Consider the following 21,634-nt stretch of genomic DNA (forward strand, 5'->3'; position numbering starts at 1 on the left):
CAGTGCTCGAGCCCCCAGTGCATAAGGAAGGGGCTGTAGAAGATGGTAGCACATTTACAAATGGTTACACCTGGTCCAACTTCTGTGAGGAGTGGCAGGAGCACCTGCAGAGTTACAGAAGAGGACACACATAGGAGATAATTCAGTGGGATGCTCTCTCTTCTTTTGGCCACCATCTCACTTTTGCAGGTACCAGTTGGGATTCCCAGCTGAGAACTTCTCCCTCAGCTATCAGATAATTTGGCCACAGCCATCAGATAACTTGGCTACAGAACCAATTTTTCAAATCACATATAAACAAGTGAGTGATACAAACTGGTTTATGTGACTCATGCTCTCTGAAAAAGCACTTTGTAAACAGTTTTTATGGTTAAAACCAATTATTATCTGTCAATTACAGCACACTATGCAAAGGGGCACAAGTGTTCCACATTTCTGTCATTTGTCACACATTACTATGGCCTGTGTCACACACTCCCAGATCTGTAAAGGCTGAGAAGTTTGGTTATGGTCTTGAGAGTATGAATGCATAGCAGGCAATCTCTTCATGAAAAGGGATTATGAAAAAAAAAGGAGAAAAACACTGCTCAGTGGGAACAAATAAGCAGAATGAATCAACTACATAGACACAGGTGGGGATGAATTACTATAGGAAAGGACATCTGAGTAATTATGCATCATAAATGCTGGGAAAAAACAAAGCCAGCATCAGTAAACCCCCTCTGCAAGACTCTGAGACTGCTCTTTGAAGAAGGAAGATGTGGACAAAACAGGGGAGTCCAGAGGAAAGCAACAATCACCCTAAACATGCGCTATTATAAAAGTGAATAGTTTGAAGATCAGAAATGCTTACACAGGGAAATAAAAATTACGTGCATTTAAACTTAAGGTCACTACACTGACACTAGCAGTGTGACAATGTAATGCCACTGCTGCAACAGAAAACTGTGTATCCAACTCTGATTTTGCCAGGGTATGGAGTTTCCCTATTGAATGTCAGACTTATGCTTTTTCGATTTACCTTTTCACAGTTCAAATGCAAATGCAGCTCAGTGCATGGAAGAAGTTGGCCCTGCAGTAGGCCATCCCATTTAATTTTCAAGGATGGTTCTGCAGACAGACAACCAGCTTTATGCTGCTTCTGATAGAAGGATTTAATTAAATGAGCCTTGAGTCAATTGCCCTCTTTAACCTTTACACTCTCACATTAAGGGCACTAGCACTAGAAAATAGATCAAAAGGAATTTCATTTTTAGAGTGTAACTATAAGGAAAGTGTGGCTTCGTTTTTAGCAAAAATTGCCAGTTTGCTTGGGGCACCTGATAAAGCCATTTGGTTGGCTCAGATCTACTTTACAGACTTAGCAGAGGGAGTGCTGTTACATTTTGTGAATATGAACTTCTGTGCAACACAGGACATGCCGCTCTTGAGATGGAAGAAGTATTAGTGAGGAGAGAAAAAGATCCTGATGCTGTGTTTGGCAAAATGTTCTGTGTTTGGATCATGGTGTATGTGTGTGCATGTACATGTGAATATGAGCCTGTGACATTTTCTGTGGGTATGAAGGAAAAGCAATATCCACGATTAATCAGCTTGGTGTCATTTGGAGGATGCCGGATGTTTATTGCTGGAGATATAATAGTCATTTCCTGTGGGAAAAGACTGTTAGTGGAGTAATTCCAGAAAGTTTCAAAAACTACCCTACATGTTTCTGAAACATTCTAGAGGTTTTTAGACATTTGTAATATCATCCAGATCTTCCATCAATAACATGTGTGGGCCTGTTTACATTTTGTTCAGCCAAACTGGAGACTCTGTAGATCAAGGACAGTTATTTAAAGAAAATGTCATCCCAGAAATCTGGTCTGAAGAGCTTGCCATAAAATAAAATGAATTAAAATATGTCTTTTTTTGTAACTGAAAGAAAAAGTCTTATTAAATTCCTGATTCGAGAAGATGCCAAGATTTGAAGCCTGAGTTCTCAATGAAAGGTTATATAGCCTGTCTTGCAAATCCTAGGTTTTCCAAAATCACAAAATTGGCATGAAAATATCTCGTAAAACAATGTACTGGGGTTTGCCCTCTGGATTTTTTAACTTCAGCTGCACAGATTTTCAAGCTTATTTTTACAATCATCATGGTTAGAAATTAATGAAAATATAAAACTGCAGAGGAAAGAAGTATAGATTTGCTAGTATCAGGACTGAATGTGCTGATACTTTGTCAAGAAAGCTTTGAGTACAAAGTACATGGTAATGGCCTAAGTGTTGGCCCGTGCAGAACAGCCAGTGTCTGTATCTGGAATAATTTTACAAGCCATTTTCTGTTGCTTATCTTTCAAGTGCTGCATTGGTGGAATATATCACTTAGATACAAATGATTTCTAAGACCACTGGTCTGACCATCTATGTTCTGAGGTGCTTTTTATTACAAAACAGGTATCACCAAAAACCAGCTATTTTAATTAATGTTTGCAGATCTTCAGTCAACAGTCATTAGTATTTTTTGACAAAAACTGACCAGATCAGGGCCACAATCCAACTGACATCTACACTGGTTGAATATAGAAAAGCAGGGGCTTTCATTGCCAGCCTAGGTAAATAATGGCTGAACAGATGCTGTGGGGAAAGTGTGCTACTGCAACAAGAGCCATGGCCTTTTCACCTCCCTTTTGCAGGCAGGAAGGCAGTGGAAAGCAATGCTGGATTTCATTTTTGACTTGCTTGTTATTCTCCATAAACAGGGAGAAGTTTAATGGGAAGCAACAGACCAGAAGAAGCAATGGACCAAGGCTGAATCTGCAGAATTTGCTTTTCAGGGGCAGTGCAATCTTTCTCTAATGCACTTGCAGATTTTCAGAGGGATTTAAATACCTAAGTAATGTGGTTGATACCTAAAGAGATTTTCTAAAACTGTCTGATTCCCCCCTGGAGCAAAATACATCCGTTCTTCCTCCCTTGCCTCCATCTTGTACAGCTTTTGGGCAGAATAAGAGAAAGGAGAGATAACACATTTCTCTTGTGTTGGCCACACACAACACATGAATTCTTCTGCATAGGATCATTTCTACAACTTCATCTGCTACCAGCGGGTTCCATCAATTTGCCACAGAAAGAGAAATATGTGAACATATATCTTCCATGGCTTTTAATGTCAGCCTCAGTGCCGCTGCCTCCATGCCTTTCACTGCTCTGTGTGTGTGTATGTAGGAGGTTTGGGTGTGAATTTGTCTTGGGGGAGGGGATTTCACGATTCAGTACGGGGAGGTTAATTTACTATACTCCTCTGCTGGTGTAGTATTGCACAGTATGTGAACTTGTATAACCAAAGAAGGAGATAGCAATAATCCTGACCATTTCCAGGTGCGTAATACAAAGCAGACCAAAGCCTGTGCCGCAAGGAATTTTGCTCCTCTCCACTCATGCAAAATCTGCCCTGATGCATTTCTTACTTGGTGTGGGACAGGTTTTGAGCTTGGAGATGCATCTGGTGGTGGAGAGGGAGGCAGGAGGGACACAGTGGTCTTGGCATGGAGCAGTTCTCACATTACACAGCATTAATTAAAGGCTGCCACACAAAACAGGCCAGCAGCTGTGCCTTTGTTTTTGTTGGGATTTTTCGTACAATTAAAGCCCAAACCAGCAGGCGCTGCAGATTGAGCCAGGCTGCTGTGGCCATGGGACAGCCTTCTGCTCTCTATTTGCATGTCCGTAAGGGGTGAATCACAAACTGAGCCCTTAGCTGGGCTGTGTAAGGGACGTCCATCTTGCTTGAGAAGTGGTTTGTTGTTGGACAGGTACTGGGTTCAGTGCACACTGCTTCTACTGAGGATCAAACCTGTGGCTCTCTCCCGTACACCTCTGAATCCCTCACTGGCCTGTGGTCAAAAGCAATGCCAAGCCCTTTCAGAGCTGCTACATGACTACTTCTCCTTATGCTCACTCACCAGAGTTTGCACTGGATTTCTTAATTTCCAGCACCATGACAATACGTGCAAATACCTGTTTTACTCATTACTTGTGATATTTGGCTAGCCATAGAGGGGCAGGTGGTACCTGGATAGCACAAAAGCCTGCCTAAGCAACCACTTGTTTGAGTAAATTTGAACCAGCAGATCTGATTTCAGATCACAGTATTTGGCAGCATTTGGATGAGGTATGTTTGTCTCAGTATTAGATGCCCCCAAAGCTTGTTGTCTGTCAAATCACAGCCTCCTAAGGTGGTATTCAAAGGCACAGAGATGTTTGAACACATATGGGAGGTTATCAGCTTTGGCTGTGGAAGCAATAGCTTTGGTAAATCGCTGCCTCTCCAGCAGCAGGAACTGGGAAAAGGTAGCGTTAGCAGAGAAGACCTGACCCTAGATTCAGCCCTCTGTTCTTCTTTTGACTTGGACCATGAGTTTGGTCACACTGCTTTCCCCTTCAGCCCTTTGTCTGCCTTAGCTCTGTGTGGTAAGACAATTTAAAGGAAGGGCTCTGCCTCTTATCTCAATTTGTTGGCAGAACAGACGTCAAGACATACCTTATAATGCTAGTAATAATGAATATGCGTTAGCAAGCTATTGATAGGATCTGAAATGTTATGCTGGCCTACAACAGAAGCCCAAAGGAGCCACACTTGTGTGCACCATTTCCAGTTCTGGTCTTGGGGAGTTCTGTCTTTTTGCAGTCTCCAAAACAAGTATAGCTAGGGGAAAAAGAGGGTGCAATGTCAAAGTCTCCCAGTGCTGAATCTTACCTTCAGCACTTTAGGAGAGCCTGCATTCACCTATCACAAGACTGGGAAGGAGATTATCCTACAGCAAGAGGTAGGTGCAATTTAACCTTCTTGTTTTTTGCTGATTCTTGCTGGTCATGAGTTACAGCAAAGGCTGCTACTTCTATTCTAGTTTATTCAGTAGGTAGTAATGGGATCTGAGCATTTTCTCCAGGTCATCCAGGCAGAGCAGTATGACTTGGCACACTTTGGAAAGGTCTGGAAAACATGCTGCAATTAGTTGGCCACATCCACAATGCCAAAATGGTGAACATGAAGAGATGCTGCCATGCCAGTTCTGAGAAAACAGACCCTGTTGCCTAAGTCACACAGGTCAGTCCCTCAAAATAACACTGTGGTGCTTGTGAAGTGGGCTAATTAGTTCTGTCACATTCAGGTCAAGTTCAGCCCCTGTGGGAGAACGTATATGACTTGTGGTACCTAAGTAGCATGGTCAAACTGCTTGTAAGAGTCCTGGTCTAGGCAGCTATTGCACAATGCAACACCCCTTTGTCACAGTCCAGGCCCTGACAGGATTTCAGCACCATTCCCTGTTGCTGCATGCTCCTGAACTTGGAAGAGGTCCCTTTCTTAGTGGCAATAAGGCCCTGTGCTGAAGGAATGGCAAAGCAGAAATTACGTACACAAATGCATTTTATGAAAAGCAATTACAGAGCTGACAAATCTCTGTGAGAGGAACTGAGTAAAACATTACTAGAAGAGGTCTGCTGTAACTGTCTTTTTGAGAGAAATGGTATGGCTTTGGCCCCTGCTGAATTGGTTAGTTTTCCCTAAAACTGGCAACACACTGGAAAGGGGAGTAGGAGGCTGTATGAGAACCCTCATTTACTAGAGAGCTCTCCGTCTGCCTCTGGAGATTTATGAAACCTTGTAGCTTGTTCTCTGCTAATGTCTTATACTCCTGAAAAGCCCTTTTCAGTTTGAATAAATGATGGCCTCCTCCGCCATGGCAAGAACAGATTGTTATGTAGTTCTCCAAAAGTTCTCCAATTCTGCCTGAATTGCACCACGAAAGATGAATCAGCATGGCATTTCTTCTGAAGCAAAGTAAAACTGGTTACGCTCCATGCCTACGGTCTTTCATTTAGCGGAAGAAAGAGAGATGAATAATAAATGGAAATACTGGAAATACTGTTCCACCAGCTCTTAGTTGGAAACAGGAAATGCTAATACACTAAGAGTGTTCAAGATTATTCTGTTTAATCTCCATAACGATATAGTAATTTTAGCCTAGTGAGAAGCAATGGCAACTTCCCCTTATTCCCCATAAAGACCTTGAATCTGTAAGTGAAATGAGGTTTTAGCCATGTCCCAAAGCAATAGATAAAGAGCCTTTAGCTTCCCTGTCATTGCCTAGAAGTGTCAAATAACCAGGACGTGATATAAGGCATTGCAATTAGGAAACAATATACCACTGAAATGTTTCAGGATGAAAGAGACCTCTAAAAAATACCTTTGAAATACTAAGTAGCTGAAGGTAGTTGAGAGACAGACAGTTGATCATGAATATCACTGACAGCAACAGGAAAATAAACCTTGTTTACTACAGATGTTTTTGGGTTTGGGTTGTTAAATCTCTAAGGAAGGGTGAAAGGACAGGGCTGTACCATATAAGGCCGCCACCTACAACATCCTGAATCCATATTTTTAAATTATCTTCCAGATATTAAGATTTATTACCTGTGAAAGTCTGCACTGGCCCCAGAGATCATCCCAACAAAGTAAATGAAAACAGGTGCTTGCATGTTCCAGAGTATTTGGTAAAAGCTTAGCAGTGAGGCCTAAACCTACAGCTTCACTGAACAGACACTGACTTATATATGCACGCTATTACAAAAGTAGCTATGAAAAAAATATAGATGTTTCTCCTTCCTAATTTTGACTCTTATGACAGATCAGTCCTCTGTCATACCCACTAGTCCATCTGAAATGTTAAAAATTGCCTACAGTGTGTTTCTTTTCTGCCTGATCTGAATGCAAAACAGATGCATCGCATGGCAGAGCATCATTTCTGCTACTGGTAGTTTGCAAGCCGAATCATTCTTCATTGTTTGGTGTCTAAGAGGTGTGCAGCATTTTGCCTCAGCCTTGCAGACCATGGCCCTCCACAAGATATGCAACCTTGCCCAGTAATAGAAGGTATTGAGAAGTCTCAAAGCTGCTGTTTCTCCACCTTACAGTTAACTACTACTCTTGCATTTACCTAGAAGTATTTGGGGTGTGGAACAGATATAGGTTGTTACCTGAGAAGCTACAAAGGCCAGGAAAATATGTAAAAAGTGTACAGAATGAGCATATTCTGACCCAGAGAATGTAACCATGTTGGCATGGTCAGACTCCAAAGAAGGATTAGGACCTCCCCACAGCCCATGGTCCTGAACAACAGCGAACCAAGTGTACTGGTAACCTAGCACCTGTCTTCACCTGGGCATTTGCTGTTCAAGCATCACCAGGTTACCATGTGAATCCACCATTCCTCCCTCTCCAGCAATGTTCACCCTAGAAGATGGGTTAACATCGAAGTGGTGCCATGAATGAGATGTTGTGCAGCACACAGAGGCTGGGGTCAAGGGAGCATGATGCAAGGCTCCATGCAGCACTCCCTAGGCACAGGTCATGGACCAGTAACACGTTCTTCCTCTTGGGACACCCCTCTGAACCATGCGTTTCACTATAGCTCTGTGCAAATCTCCATTCTGGCTGTAAGTAGCCCTTAGCCAGCCATGGCATTTATAAATAGGAGTCTTAGCTCTAAGAGTCTTTGAGATAAGACAGATGGAAAAGACACCGTTCCTTCTATTTGCACATTCATCCTCCATGAGCCTCCAAGAGCCAGCCTCACCTGGGCAATATGCTGGCTTCATATGGCTGGTAAGGCCAGTTTCCTCTCTGTCCAGCGGACCACTAGAGAAGAGCATCACAGAGCAAGGGCAAAGCAGAATTTGATCTCCCAGCTCTAGAGTGATGCCAAAATCCCTTAACCTCTCCATCATCACAGATGCTGGGCCAGTGAAGGAGGTGCCCTGGATGACTAGGCCGCAGAGGGCTGGTGCCTTCTGGATATTGTGTGTTGTTCCAGAAAAAGAGGCAGGATCCCTTCCTCTTGCAGTGCACAAGGACAATGTTCCTGCAGTTCTGCTCTGCTTTCAGTTATTTCCTTGTAGTTTCGAAGTAGACACTTTCCAGAAGACTTGTTTCATTTTAAAGTAAGATTTAAAGTGTTCTCATGGTGTTCTGCCCTCAGCATGGCTGAAAACATGTTTGAGTCTTCTGTAAATGGCATTATGGCTGAGCTGAACTCAGATGTAAAGAGGATATGGCTCCTTGGGGTGCCAAGCAACGAGTCACATGCCGAATTTGGTGCAGGAGATATCGCATGCAAACCTTCATTTGACCTCCCTCCTCAGATACAAGTCTGGCAGTGACCCAATCCCATGCATTTGTGCTCTGCACCAAGCCACCTATCCATAACAAACCTGGTATTAACATTGACATTTTCCACACCGAAGCAATGCCATCGACCTAATCAGGAGCTTATTTCATGCAAGACACTGGGAATAAAGCACATCTAATATAATCAGTCTTGCATTTCTAGCTAAGGCAGTACTTAGGTTGCTTTTTGCTAACAGTAGCAGCTATACAGAACTGGTAAGTATAGTATGCCTGCTGCACAAAAATGCAAACTGGCAGGAGAAGAAAGGATTGTTCCTGGCATCATTTCCCCACCTACACAGCAGAAGGCAGAGCTGTTTCAAGCCAAGCAATTATCTTCAATTTGTTACAATAATGACAATAGTGAAGGACAAAACTAAAACGTCTTTCTGGACAGGGCTGACCATCAAGGAGGGGTGTTTCTGCAAAAGGGATTGCACTCAGACTTATGAGTCCCCAATGGGTGTTCAGGGAGTGCTTACATCCCTTATTCTCCTACCTCAAGGGTCTGCCTTTTCGCTTGGTGAGCTAATGCAATCCCTGAACTGTGTACATGTTAGATGCCTACACCCTCCTCAAGCAGCACTGTGGGGACTGCTCTTCCTCATGGCCACAAGGCTCACACCCCACCACTACCACAATGATGGAACATCAGACCCTTCACAGCTCCTCTTTCTCCCTACCACTGCCCTTCTCCATCTTGCAGAGTGTGGGCTCCTTTCCCACTCAGCCCAAGAAGGAGAGCCATGCGGTGGCTGACACCTGGGGAGAAATCCCCTGACCAGAGACATAGGAGGTGATGGTGTGAAGGTCATCCCTTCAATCTTGCTTTGTGCAAGTCAAGGCTGCTAAATTTAGTGGGGATGTGTGAGTGGTGTGGAACCAAGGTCTGGACCCACGATATACACGTTACTGGGAAAAAACAGCCATGGGAGCAGACAGTGTTCAAAACAGCCAGCTGATATTGTGTATTTATACACAAAAACTGAAGCTAGCAAAAATATGGAAAGAAGTAATCAACCTCTATTAAAAACAAACAATAAAATGTCCAAACAAAACAAAAACAGAAACCAGAAACAAACAAACAGGCTATGCAGCTGGCTGAGGTTCAGCCAAAGGGTGAACGACAAATCTTTGACACTCAAAGCTCTCAACCCCTCAACTTTGGGAAATGTGATCCCTAGACTTTAGCTAAATTTTGAAATGTCAATTATGTGAAACATTGCCTTTTTTTTTCTTTTTTTTTTTTTTATCTGAAGGAAGCCATTACTTAACAGTCTACTATATTCAATGAAGCAATGGCAGAAAAAACAGTTTAACTTGAGATGTCAGGATCTGATTTTGTTTACATTTCTTTCATCCATTTTTAGCAAATGAGAGAAAGGAATGTCTTTAAACAGTAAAGGCATATTGTCTTCCTGTGTATTTTAAACAATATTTCTTATCACAAGCTAAAAAAAAACCCTCTGGAATTGAAGGATTCTGGAATGTTTTTTGCTTTTCATTAGTATGTGCTACCCTTCACAGAGATGACAGTTGCCCCACAGGTTATGGGACTTTATTCTTGGTGCTTCCACCTCTGTGATACTGCATAAAACACAAGAGGCCTCTGGCACTCAGATTGTGAATTCACCTCAGCAAGGCAAAATGGCAGGATGTTATTATTGACCCACACTTTGTAAAATGGGGCTGGTGAGTATATTCCCTTTGTTCTCTCCCAGGCTTGCAATGGATATGAGTAAAGGCTGCTGTCAAAATGAATGTTGAGGGGTGTTAGCATCTCGTGCCATGCAAACTGGGGTCCTAGCTGGTCCTGCAGCATGCTTTGCCAACACCGGCAGCAATACTGCAACCCTGATAGCACCAGCCCTATGGCAGCGCAGGCTAACAGCGCAAACAAAATCATCATTACCGCCGCAGCAGTATCCTTCTGTGTTTGCAGGTCTGGATCGTCCCACATGCATCCCCTTGACACTTTCAAATGAGAATGTGCTTCCCACAGCACAGCTTTGTGTGGTTCAGCTCACTAATATCTACCCCCATCTTGAAACCCGAAGAGCCTCTCCAGGATCTCAGTACTGTTCAGCATGCAGCGCAAAGGACTGGCATGCACAGTGACATTTCAATCATAGTCGCCATTTCTCCTTCAGACTGAAGACCATTAGCTGCTAAACTAGGCTGCTTCCCGGCGCTCTGCTGAAGGAAGCACTTTGTTGGGAGTGTAATCAATCTTACCACAAAACTCTGGCTGGTACTCTCTCAGGTGATTAAACAGTTACATGGGAGAAAAATGACACAGTTCAAGGGTTGCTCTTAACTGAGCTAGAATATGAAAAATGAAAAGTGTCACTGTATTACTCTGACTCCTTTGTATCACCGCTCCCATAAAGGAGCCATGAAGTGCAGCCCCTCCATTATGGACTTATGCATAATTCAAAACACAAGCTGCCTTCAGGAGTGGATCTCTGGGTCCGAGTCTGCCAAGTAGCACAAGCTTGCAGGCTTCACGAGCAATGAAAAGGGCAGATCACTAACAGTGCAAGAAAATGAAGCACAGGAAAGACTGAGGTTGAAATCACACAGGGGAAGCCACAAACTAACAAGTCCAAAAGCTCTGTTAGTAAGTGAACATCCCCAAAAGCTCTCATACTTTTACAGATATCTCTAGATTTGTGGCCCTTCTGCCACACAGTCTTCTTATGCTTTATGAATATTCACAGTGTGGGCTCCCCAAAAGAATGGAACATAATGCTCTTTAAATTAGCAGAATTTAAGGCAGAATTAGTGTTAGATTTCAAATGGTTGTTCCAAGGTTTCTTCTGTTTTTACACACAAGCCCAGAGAGGAAGAGCTGCAACTGAAATGGTAGAGAGCATTTCAGCAATTTAACACAAAGTAAAACAAAGGTCAGTGTAGCTGAACCACCTACTAGTTTTCAGTGAAAACTAGAGTCAGTGAGTAGGTAAAGAGTTGTTCCAAGTAATTATTGTAAACATGAAGAAATCTGCATTCACCCATAGTCAACGGAGGCTGGGATTTGAATTTGCTAATGCTGCTCTCTTGATGAGATTGCAGTACGAGTCAGTTACCTCGGGGTAGCAAGTTACCATGGTGCAACTTGTGACATTACTGGTTGGGACACACATTCTTTCTGAGCAGTTGGTGGAAGTCAGTTAACACCCAAAGCAGAAATTCCAGCAGTTAAACAGGCTTATTCTTAAAAATCTGTCATTAATTTCTAGCTTGAATAATATGTTTTGAGCTCACTCTCATGTGATGCAGTGTTTTCTTGCAAGATCTGAACATCCCAATTTTTCTCTTATATGACCTGTCATTACACAAAAGTAACGGTCAAGACATTTGTCTGATCTTTCTGTATTGACTGACATCTTTACGTCTTCCTCTGCAGGAGCAGTTTTACATGACATGAACAAATTTGCAAGCTGTGTTTTTTAAAAACTTCATCAGTATTTCTGCTAAGCCATCATTTTGTGTTGATTATCAGGAATATTTTATCATTATGCCATCACTATTTGTAAAACAGAGGTTAACATAAGAAAATTAATATAAGAGTTAAATGTAAGTTAACATCAGACAGTAGAGCTGGTATACCCACTTGTTAAAATCGATGTGTATTAGCATCCTGAAAGTATCAGTAGAAGCCCTGAGAAGACATTACTGATAATCTGCAAAAGCAAATGCAGAGCATAAACACGTATTACTTTGCAACTCGGGAACGTGTTAGCTATCTGTTAGGGGCAAGTCAATTTAGATACCAAATTCTTCCTTAAATACTGGCACACTGACATGCCATGCTCACTGGATCTCAGTCCTGTTCAGGAAGCACCAGAATATTTTTCTGTTTTCTTTGTCTTCAGCCCCATCCCCTGCCAGCTTCTGCCCAGCTAAGTGGCTTGAGGGAATTGATACTTCCTCTGATTCACAGCTAGTAAATCTGCTTCCTGGGCTTGTAGCAGTTATCTGAATATACTTACAGAACCTGTCTTTTTAATCCTTCCTCCAAATTTGGAGAAGAAAAAACTGCAAACACTAAACAGTCAGTTAACAACAATTAGAAAAATTAACAGGGTTGCTTGAAAAGATACTTATGTGAGAGATCTCCATTAATCTCTACAGCATGGTAATGTCAAATGCTTGAAGTTAGCAAGCAACAGAGAGGTTGCAAGCCATGTTCTTGCACCTTCACATGTCCAAAAACTAGTGTATTTGTTGGCTTTACTGGCCAGATAACATTTTACAAGGCAAAAGGAGAATTTTGAGGTATCTTTCTTTTGACTGACTTTGAAGAAAAGACTCTGTGTGCTAACATATTTATTGGCTTTTTGATCCTGAAACACAGCCTACCTTTGTGCACAAACAGCATACATACACAACTGTATGTCCTAAACATTACATAGATGAATTGATTTGCAAAAACTGTTGCTGATAACCTTCAAAATCTCTTAATGCTTCCTCTAAACCAAATTCTTCAAAAAGCAGGGTGGGCTGACTAACCTCCATGAGGAGTGCAGAGAAGGCTTTTGAAGTGATGTGAAGTAATTCAGTGACAGCCAGTTTGCAGCATTCACTGCACAGGCAAAGCATAGTGGCTCCAGCCCTCAAGGAGGCTGGGGAAAGTAGGGTGTGAAGGGCACTTCCTTGGATCTCAGCATCAGTGAAGAGCCCATACGCAGCATGGCTAAATGGCAAGAGGCTCTGTCCTGCAGAGGTGTCCTTAGAAATGCAGCATGGCCAAATAATGGATGACTGTGTTCATAATCCAGACCCTCAGCAGGGAGAAAAGCTGCTTCAGGCTCTCCTGCAAGTCCTAGGCAGAGTGCAGGTACCCATGGTACCGGCAAAAGATTCTTCCTGCTTTCTTCCTGTCAAGAAAGGATCAGACTTCCCCTGCTCTCCTATGCTTGGCAGATACAACCACTTCTTCCCAGGTTCCTGGCACTTTCTACTTAATGATGTTCCTCTCTTGCAAGTTTGAGCTCAAGCTTCTCCAGGCCCCTGTACTACACAGCAGGAAGCTTTTTGTCATCTGTCTTATCCTGTGCTCCTTAATTCCTAAAGCCCTAACAACACATTCACTAGTTTGTTCCCTGATCAGCTCAGACTAGATACAGAGATGATGGTTCTTCCATTCCTCTGCAGTTGTCCCTCTCACCCTGATACACTTCATTTCCTTTGCTAAGGCGGTATTACCTTCACACTAACTCATCCTGCTGAGAACACCAACAACCCAAGAAAAGCTATCTTGAAGATATAAAAATGCCTTCAAAATCCCAGCTATCTTGAAATTATTAGCTATTACGACTTTCTTGATATGATAATGCTTCTTAATTTGCATGTCCCGTAATGATAAAAGATGTTTAGACATCATGCAACCCTACTAGGCTGAGTCCATGGAGCAGACCCACTGTAGGACACAAATGCAAGAGAATCCATCATATAAGCAAAGCGTCTTTAAGCTTGGTAGACAGAGCGATGCACAACCATCAAAATCCTTTCCTCCCACAAATCCATGCTTTGGGGCTGTTTCCATTTTCTGAAGGAAGAATCAAATGTTGGAAGAGCTGAGACAATAAACTGAAGGAAAGGCAAGCTGATGCAGTGGTCCTTTGGCCAACAATGGGAGAAGTGTCAGCAGGGCGCAGAGGGAGAAATCTTTGAAAGTGTGAGCAGAAGTTAAGTGAATAGGGGAGCCTGCACAGTTAAAACCATTGAGCCAACCCCCTGTTTACCCAGGAAGTTCTGTTGAGGTCATCCCTCAGAGCAGGACAGAACCAGCTAGGGAATGAGGTAGAATGCACACAGCATTGCCAAGGATGGGCAATATACGTCTTTTCTTCCCTTGACTGACTCTTAGGATTGTTATTCCACCCTAGTAACAAAGAGTATGTAACCTTGGGAGTCAAGGTTACAGGACAATGAGGGCCCTTGCGTGTGTGAGACATGGGTCTTCTGCTCTGACTGGACATTATTAATGATTTGCTGCTTAAAATATTAAACAGACACTGGTGCTACCTCATGCATTTTGGGTACTTCTGAACAGTGACTGAGACACTGAAAAGATTTTGTTGTCATTCATTGGGATTTTAGACTAGCCCATGTATAAGTATCATACCAAAATTATAGCTTTATTTATCTGAAAACTAAGCAAGCATGAAAGGGGATGAAATAATTCAAGGACTGAAAACAGTTCCCTCTATGGAGAGAATGATGGAGCTTAGCCTGACTGTCCTGTGTAAAAGGCTTATCTAAAGCTGAGATGACTACAATGTATATGCACCTTTGGAAATATATGGCACGGAAGAGCTTTTTAATCTAGGAGAGAATGTTGTAAATGAACGAATGACCAGAATATAAACACATGTTTCAAAGTCAAAGTGGATGGTTCTGTCATAAGCAAAGCTAGAATAGGGAAAAGGCAGATATTTTTTCATTGTTAGTCTTCACAACACAGCTGGTGGGGTTCTGGAAGAAACCTTAGTCAGGAAGATACTCTGTCGTGTAGGTCATGGACCAGAGCATCCCAATGCTCTGCTAGGACTTAAAGGGCTACAGACGTGAGAACATTTATGCCAGTGAAAATTCATTTTGTCAAAGCTGAAAACTAAATTAATTATCCAGATTAGTTCAGTATAGCGAAAAACATCAGTTTCTCTTCTCAAGACCCAGTTCCAGCAGCTTTCCACTAACTTTCACATTAGAAAACTAAAGTTATCTTTTATAAGCTCAGAGTCTAAAGTTATCTTTTATAAGCTCAGAGTCTTTTCTTTTTTTTGCATAAGACTTCTAAATGAGCATGATAGTCTTTTTTTATCCTTTGATCTGTTCAATCACATGAATTAATTGACTGTTAAAAATTGTAAAATTCAAATATCTTTCAGAAGTTTCATAGAAATACTGAACTATGTCACAAATCATGCTTAAGATCATAGCTTTGTATACTCCCCCCAGTGCCATGTGGCTACCAACCCAGTACTGATCTCCTTTCATCTCAAAGACTGAAGTGATATTCAGTGCCAAAATAAAAAGATGTCTGAGTTATGAGAATGCACTGCCAGCAAGTTCCAGGATGAAGCATATATACAAAATGTGGGGGAAGGGGTAGTGAAACTATATGTGAAAAAGCTGAATATACTCTGTGAGAAGATATATATTAAAACAAGGCTTTCATTAAAAAGCAGTGCAGAAGGCAAAGGTAGTAGATGAATGTCACAATATCACTAATCTTGTCCATAGCTTGATGGACCTTGCCACTGGTTTAGCTTGGAGCAGCCCTGAATGGTGGTCAGACATGTCTCACTGGATTTGTTCCTCCCCATTTTCCCTGGCTAAAACCTTTCCTTTTTTCTCAGTGACTATGCCTATACTGGGCATGGCAGGGAAAGGATGAGAGACAGGGTGAGACAGGATGAGACAGGACAGGCTGTAAATAAGCAGACATTACATTGCCCAAAAATAATGCATAGGTACTTCTCCCTTGCAGCTTTCAAGAGCTCTCTAATTGCCAAATAACAGTCATGTTTGGGCTCTTAAGTTTAATGTGTACCTCCTACTGAATCTGGTAATTCATGTAACATTTTAACGTGAAAGATAAAGATTTGATTCACAGTGCTCACTCTCCAGGACACTGCAGTATAAACAGGAAAGGCAGCTAGTGTGCCTACTGTAAAGCAATCCACACAAAGGCAGTGCCTGCTCCTCTCTGTGGTCTGCCTGGGAAACAAGAGGGCAAAAGCCTTTAGCAGGAGATTCTCTGAATACACATACTCTTCCCCAAAGTTACCCACCATGACTGAGTCCTTCCTTGATTTCATGTGGCCTAAACATGACCTGAAGCACAAAGATTTTGCTTAACTTAGCACCTTGTATCAAAAAAAGACATCTTTGGGTTCAAACAGATCTGAATTCCTCAAAGAAAGCAATTATCTTCCTTCAGTCAGAGAAAGCCTAACACTGCTCCATCTTAGGTGAAGCAGGGTTTTTCTTTTCAGAAGTCTTTCAGCACCTGCCATGGCATCTTATAGGGTTGTCTCCCCTTTCCTGACAGTCAGCCCAGATGCTCTCTGCATTAGACTGGCATCACATGTGCTCTCCCTCAACCAACTGCCTCATTGCATTGTTATTGATTCTGAGTTGAATTTCTGCAGCAAATCTATCGCATTTCCATTAGCAAGCCTGCAAATGATGAAAACGCTCATTTACATCACTCCAGCTCTGCATCACAATTAACCTGCTACTTAGCCTTCTGCAAGCCAAATTCTGCCTTGATGTTTGATGCTTAGAAAGTTCTATAAGGTTTCTCTGCAACAAAAAGTTAGGCACTGCAAGTCTGAGGTAGGCTGCTGTGTGTGTTTACTTACAGTGCTTTAACAGGAAATAAACCATTCACTTGAAAATATAATACATACTGGAGAATAATTTCTGTCTGCTGCAGTAGAAATCCAAACCCTGTGTTTTGTTATGACACTAATTTTTTATCAGTTTTTCTAAAAACTTATGTTGCAGTACATGTCATTTTTAATGAAGAAACAATGGTCATATATTCCGCATACCTATTATATTTTCTATACTTATAAATGCATATGTATATAAATGCAAAGGGGACACCATGCAGAAATTCCATGTAGCATGAATACCTAACTTATTCTCAGCAAAGTTTGCAAAGTAAAATGAAGCTTTTAAAAAGAAATACTGATAAATTCAGAGTGTTTTAAGAGAAAATACTCCAGGAAATACTCTATCATGTTCTGCATGTGATGCATGGTGCACAGAGAGAAAAAAACACACCCATGAGGTAGTTTTGAAAACCATGAATTGATGGTCCTTGTCCAAGACAGAGAAATGCAATCAGTTCAGTCCTCTGCATGTTAAATAGAAGAACTGCTTCTATGCAAGCAATGGGTGTTAAAAAGGGGGATGGTAGAGACACAAAAAGAAACAAAACATTTGTCTAAACAAACTCTGTGCTTATTAAGAGCATTTTAAAGACAGGGTGACTAACAGGGCTGCAAGAGGAAGTCTCAGTTACCACTTTAGAAGGCTTAATGGACATGATCTCCCTAAAAACTGCAGTTTATTGTGCACCTCACCCCATCAGTCCCAATTCCAATTTACTCTGAGTGTTCCCACCACAAGTATTTACGTCTGTAAGCCACCATGAACTGTGGGAATGCAGAAAAATAAATGTTTCAGGGAAATACAGACTGGCTTGCTCAGTACAGTGGCACTTGCTTTATTGCTGCTTGTTAATAGAGGCCCATGCATCTCAAGGGCTTAATGACGTCATCATCTCTTTATTATGATCTTGAGTTTGGCTCAGAACTTCTTTGGTATCTTAACCATGATTAATGATAACTTCTCTGTGAGAAGACATTGTTAATTCACACAACATGTCAAAGAAAAGTCTTGGCTTTCAAGATGAGTCTTCGGATTGCGTAGCAGACATTTAACTTAGAAAATTAATTGCAAGATTAGTCTCCCTATACACTCATTGGAGAAAGACAGTTACTCCTGCCAGACTCACACTGTGAATCACCTGGTGGAGGTCTTTCCCTTTACTCTGAATAGGAAGCTGAAAGCCACCTAGCTTCCTAATGTACGCACTGAAGTCAGGTGTCTCAAGCTAATCCACGTCAATACTGTATCAGAAATGGAGCAACATCTGCTTTAAGGTGCTCTCCTCTTGCATCTTCAAGCTTTGGGGAAAAAGCAATCTCCCTTGGGGTGCTGCCCTGTGTAGTAACAGTGAACACAGAAAAGGCTTTTATATAGCTTGTGCTGTATCATCTGCTCTCCCCTCCTGTCAGTATAGTCTCCTGCAGTTCTCTAAGACATCCCTGACCTTGACACTTTCAAAGGCTGCCAGGCATGGATTCAGCCCTCTGGTGTTCTGACAGGGATTTGAACTGCAGAGCAAGGGTCAGAATTAGACTGTTTCAAGAAAATGAACAAACACAGTGTGAAGCTGCTGTGAACCCTTACTGTCCATAAATCAAAGCCTTCAGCTGGGCTGCAGCACCTGTAACTAGGGGAAAGTCTCCATCCAGCTTGCCAGAGGAAAAATATAGACTTTCACAAATCGTCGTGTGTAGGAGAAAGGACATCAAATACAGAGCTGATTAAAAAACAAGCAGAGGTGAAAGAGGCAGAGAAAAATTACAAGGAATCCACAACCATCCCTTACAGGCACTCTTTGAATGCTTTTTCCACCAAGGATGCGAAAGCAGCAGCCTTTGCTGATGTTGGTCCAGCACACCTGAAGTGGCAGGAGAAATCAGAAGCACAAGAAGGGAGCAGTTCCAGTCAGGGTGGTTGACAGCAGTGCACAGCCCTTCTCCGCTTTGCCACATTTTCCAGGCAAGAGTCAGCACCGGTGAGGTAGGAGGGAGCCCTACCTGTCCCTGAGGGGCATGTATAGGATGCATCCTATGCATCTTGCTCTCTGCTGGGCCTTTTGCTCTGCTCACAGGGAAACCCATTCCATCAAAGTTCTTGTGCTGTGGTCTATCTTCTGCCCTGCCTCTTCTGTGCCCTGTGGCACCTCACCAAGTCAGGAGAGCTGTGATCCCAAAATCAAGGGCTCAGTTGGGCACCTCCACCTCTGGGCAGAGCCAAAACACAGAAGCACTGCATCCTTTGGCAGAGCTGTCACCCTAGAAAGGCAATGCCACACAGACCCTGGGGGGGTCGTTTTGGGGGAAATCTGCTTAAAGTGAAAGAGAAGGCTGTAAGAAGACCTGTAAAGAAGGGAGTAGTTGGTTTGCAGATATATAGATGCAGTTATAACAGAAACATAGTTTTGACAGTACTACGGAGCCATGTCTATTACCAGCCTGCAAAAAGTTGGAATTGTATTTAAAGATGATGATGTAGAAAGAAGTAAAATTTAGCTCCCCAACTGCACTTTTAGAATCTGCATGTCTTCCCAGAGGAAGGGAGATTGTAGCTTAGTGTGTAATATTATATCCCCCTTGTAATTAAATCTTCCTTGGCATAATTATGCTAAGATTGACACACTCCCTAAATATGGGAATGCTTTAAAACATTCACCTTTCCTTTCTGTTTCAGCAGAGGAGAAATGACAATACAATATAAAACATAAACCAAACAGAAAGGGAGATATTATTTCTGTGCTGATACAGGGCAAAGAATAATAATAGGAGCAAGACCAGTCTTGAATCTAATGCACCAGACACAATTACTAGGATTGTCTCTCTTCTGCTTTCTCTCCCAGGCTCCAGGAGAAAGAAGAATCAATTAGCTCTCTGCAGGCTATGACCTTGAAGGATACAGCTTTAAGGGGAATATGCTGAGTAAGACAGAAAAGAGATGAGAAGAAGAGAAAAGGATTTAGAAACTCACGGAAGGGCTTGGTTCAGAAACAATACATCAACCACAAAAGGGGCTTTCTGGGAACAAGTTACCTCACTCTGCCTGAAATGAAAAAAAGGACGTTGAGAGGCAAAAGAAGGGACTATCCAATCTGCAGATGCTACTTTCCAAGCCATCTCTCTGAGAATTTTATAGCTGTCAAAGGCATTCATAAAAAAAAGTAATCACTGATGCAATCTGTCAACCTCTCCAACAAATCTTGCTCTACATAAAACACAATGATGTGTTTGAAATGTAGCTGTTTCAAAAACCCCAAGACAGTGCTTTTAGAGCTGTCCAAAAAGTTCTTTTCATGTCTCTTTGAATTTTTCAGTAGATATTCAGCAGTGGACTTATCCAGCTGTATTTTCTTATTTTTCTTTGCAGGGAATTGCAGCCCCCTTTGCATAGTCAGAATTACATGCCACAGTTGAATAAGTAGTGTCCACACAACCTTATCCCTCAGAGCAATCCAAACTTGACCTGCTGCCAGCTCTCCCTTTCCTTTCAGTCTGGAAGTCTATAATGCCTTAAATACATTTATCTTAAGAAAATTAAGGCAACAGTAAAAAACAAAACCAAAACCAAACAAACCCAACCCAACCAAAACAAACAAACAAGCAAAAAACCTCAACACAATCACCTAATTTCTGGAGAACCATTTTTTTTTTCCCCAGATGTGAGCAGATCTGTATGCGGATAATAGCTTTTTCTCAGTGACTGCTCTAAATAATCTCTTTCCTCCCTGCCTCTTAATTTACTTCAGAGATGAAGTTAGCATGTCTTGCCTCACATGTGGAAATTGAAGGGGAGGAAGGTTGTCCTGGCCATAACTAGCTTTTGGTTTCTTGTCCCTCTTGCATGACAGAGGCCATTTTGAAAGCGTAGTGGTCCCTGGTCTGTTTAGGAAGTAAAAAGTCCTGTCATATCTTCAATGTCACAATATTTGCACTACAAAAAATGATTTTCTGCATCAGCTAATTAAAAAATATCACTAAGTATAGTTCTGTATAACTACAAAGGTTAATTGTCCCAATAATTCAAGTAATGTCTCACCTACCACAGACAAAACTCTTTGTCATTTAACTGCACAGCAGTATTTCCCTATTAGGCTGCTTCCATCAGACAGATTCTTTTAATCCAAGGGCTGGTTGTCACCCATTATCTAAGAAAAAGGCAAGCAGGGCTTCTACATGAATACTTAAAATTTTCTTTCAGTGATTCTGGAATAGCTGTTCAAGACTGACTCGCAGCTGAAAGGACCTCCACTGAAATCACTGTAGTTACACTCATTTTCACCAGCAAGATGGTTGGCTCCAAGTGCTATATCTAATCCGATTGTCACATATCTATTTTGTGTCTAGTTCTGGTGGGGCTGAACTCAGTAGCAAAATTCTGGTGACTTCAGGGCTCCAGGGTGAGATCTAGTATGTACCACCTAAAAGGTGGCCAACCTGCAGCATTACAGGGAAGGTGTGACAGAGAATAAATGAGATGGGTTCCTGAACGGCAATTTGCAAGGAACATCATTGCTCATTCTGCAGCTTTCCAAAGGAACCTCAGCCGTGTGGTTTTGGCACAAAGGCATGCTGTCTTCCCTTTTACTAAAGTTGCATGATTTTACACAGCTCAGGAATTGCTGGCTTGATCTGCTCTGGTTTTGATGGGTTAAAATGATGAATGTCAGAGAAATTACACCTCAGCAATGCAGTATTTTGATGCTTTATGATCTCTACTGAGAAAATAATCCAGGTAACCCTGGATGGTTTTTGCTTTGAGGATGAGCAAAGGACTAATTTGGAAATCGAACCCTCCAGCATTGGCAAGAATGCTTTCCTGAAATGCCCCACAAAAGTAAATGAGGCAATGTCTGAGAAACAGGTTCAATAAGAATCAGCTGCTAGAGGAAGGGAAAGACACAGAGAAATGTGTGCTGTGCTCCTAAGAGAAAGGGAAAGATAATAAGCTAACTGCTAAATTAATAATTCCCAGTCTCTAACTGCTTCAAATATGCTGTCACTCTTTCCCACTGTTC

General features: G+C 42.0%; 1 protein-coding gene across 22 annotated transcripts in view; it reads right to left on the reverse strand.

Annotated features, from left to right (window-relative positions):
* The window catches only part of NRG1 (neuregulin 1), a 474,741-nt gene that overhangs the window by 83,762 nt on the left and 369,345 nt on the right, over positions 1 to 21,634 (reverse strand). The window lies entirely within an intron of this gene.

This window comes from Columba livia, chromosome Z, assembly GCF_036013475.1.
Source record: "Columba livia isolate bColLiv1 breed racing homer chromosome Z, bColLiv1.pat.W.v2, whole genome shotgun sequence".
NCBI classification, from domain to species: Eukaryota; Metazoa; Chordata; class Aves; order Columbiformes; family Columbidae; genus Columba; species Columba livia.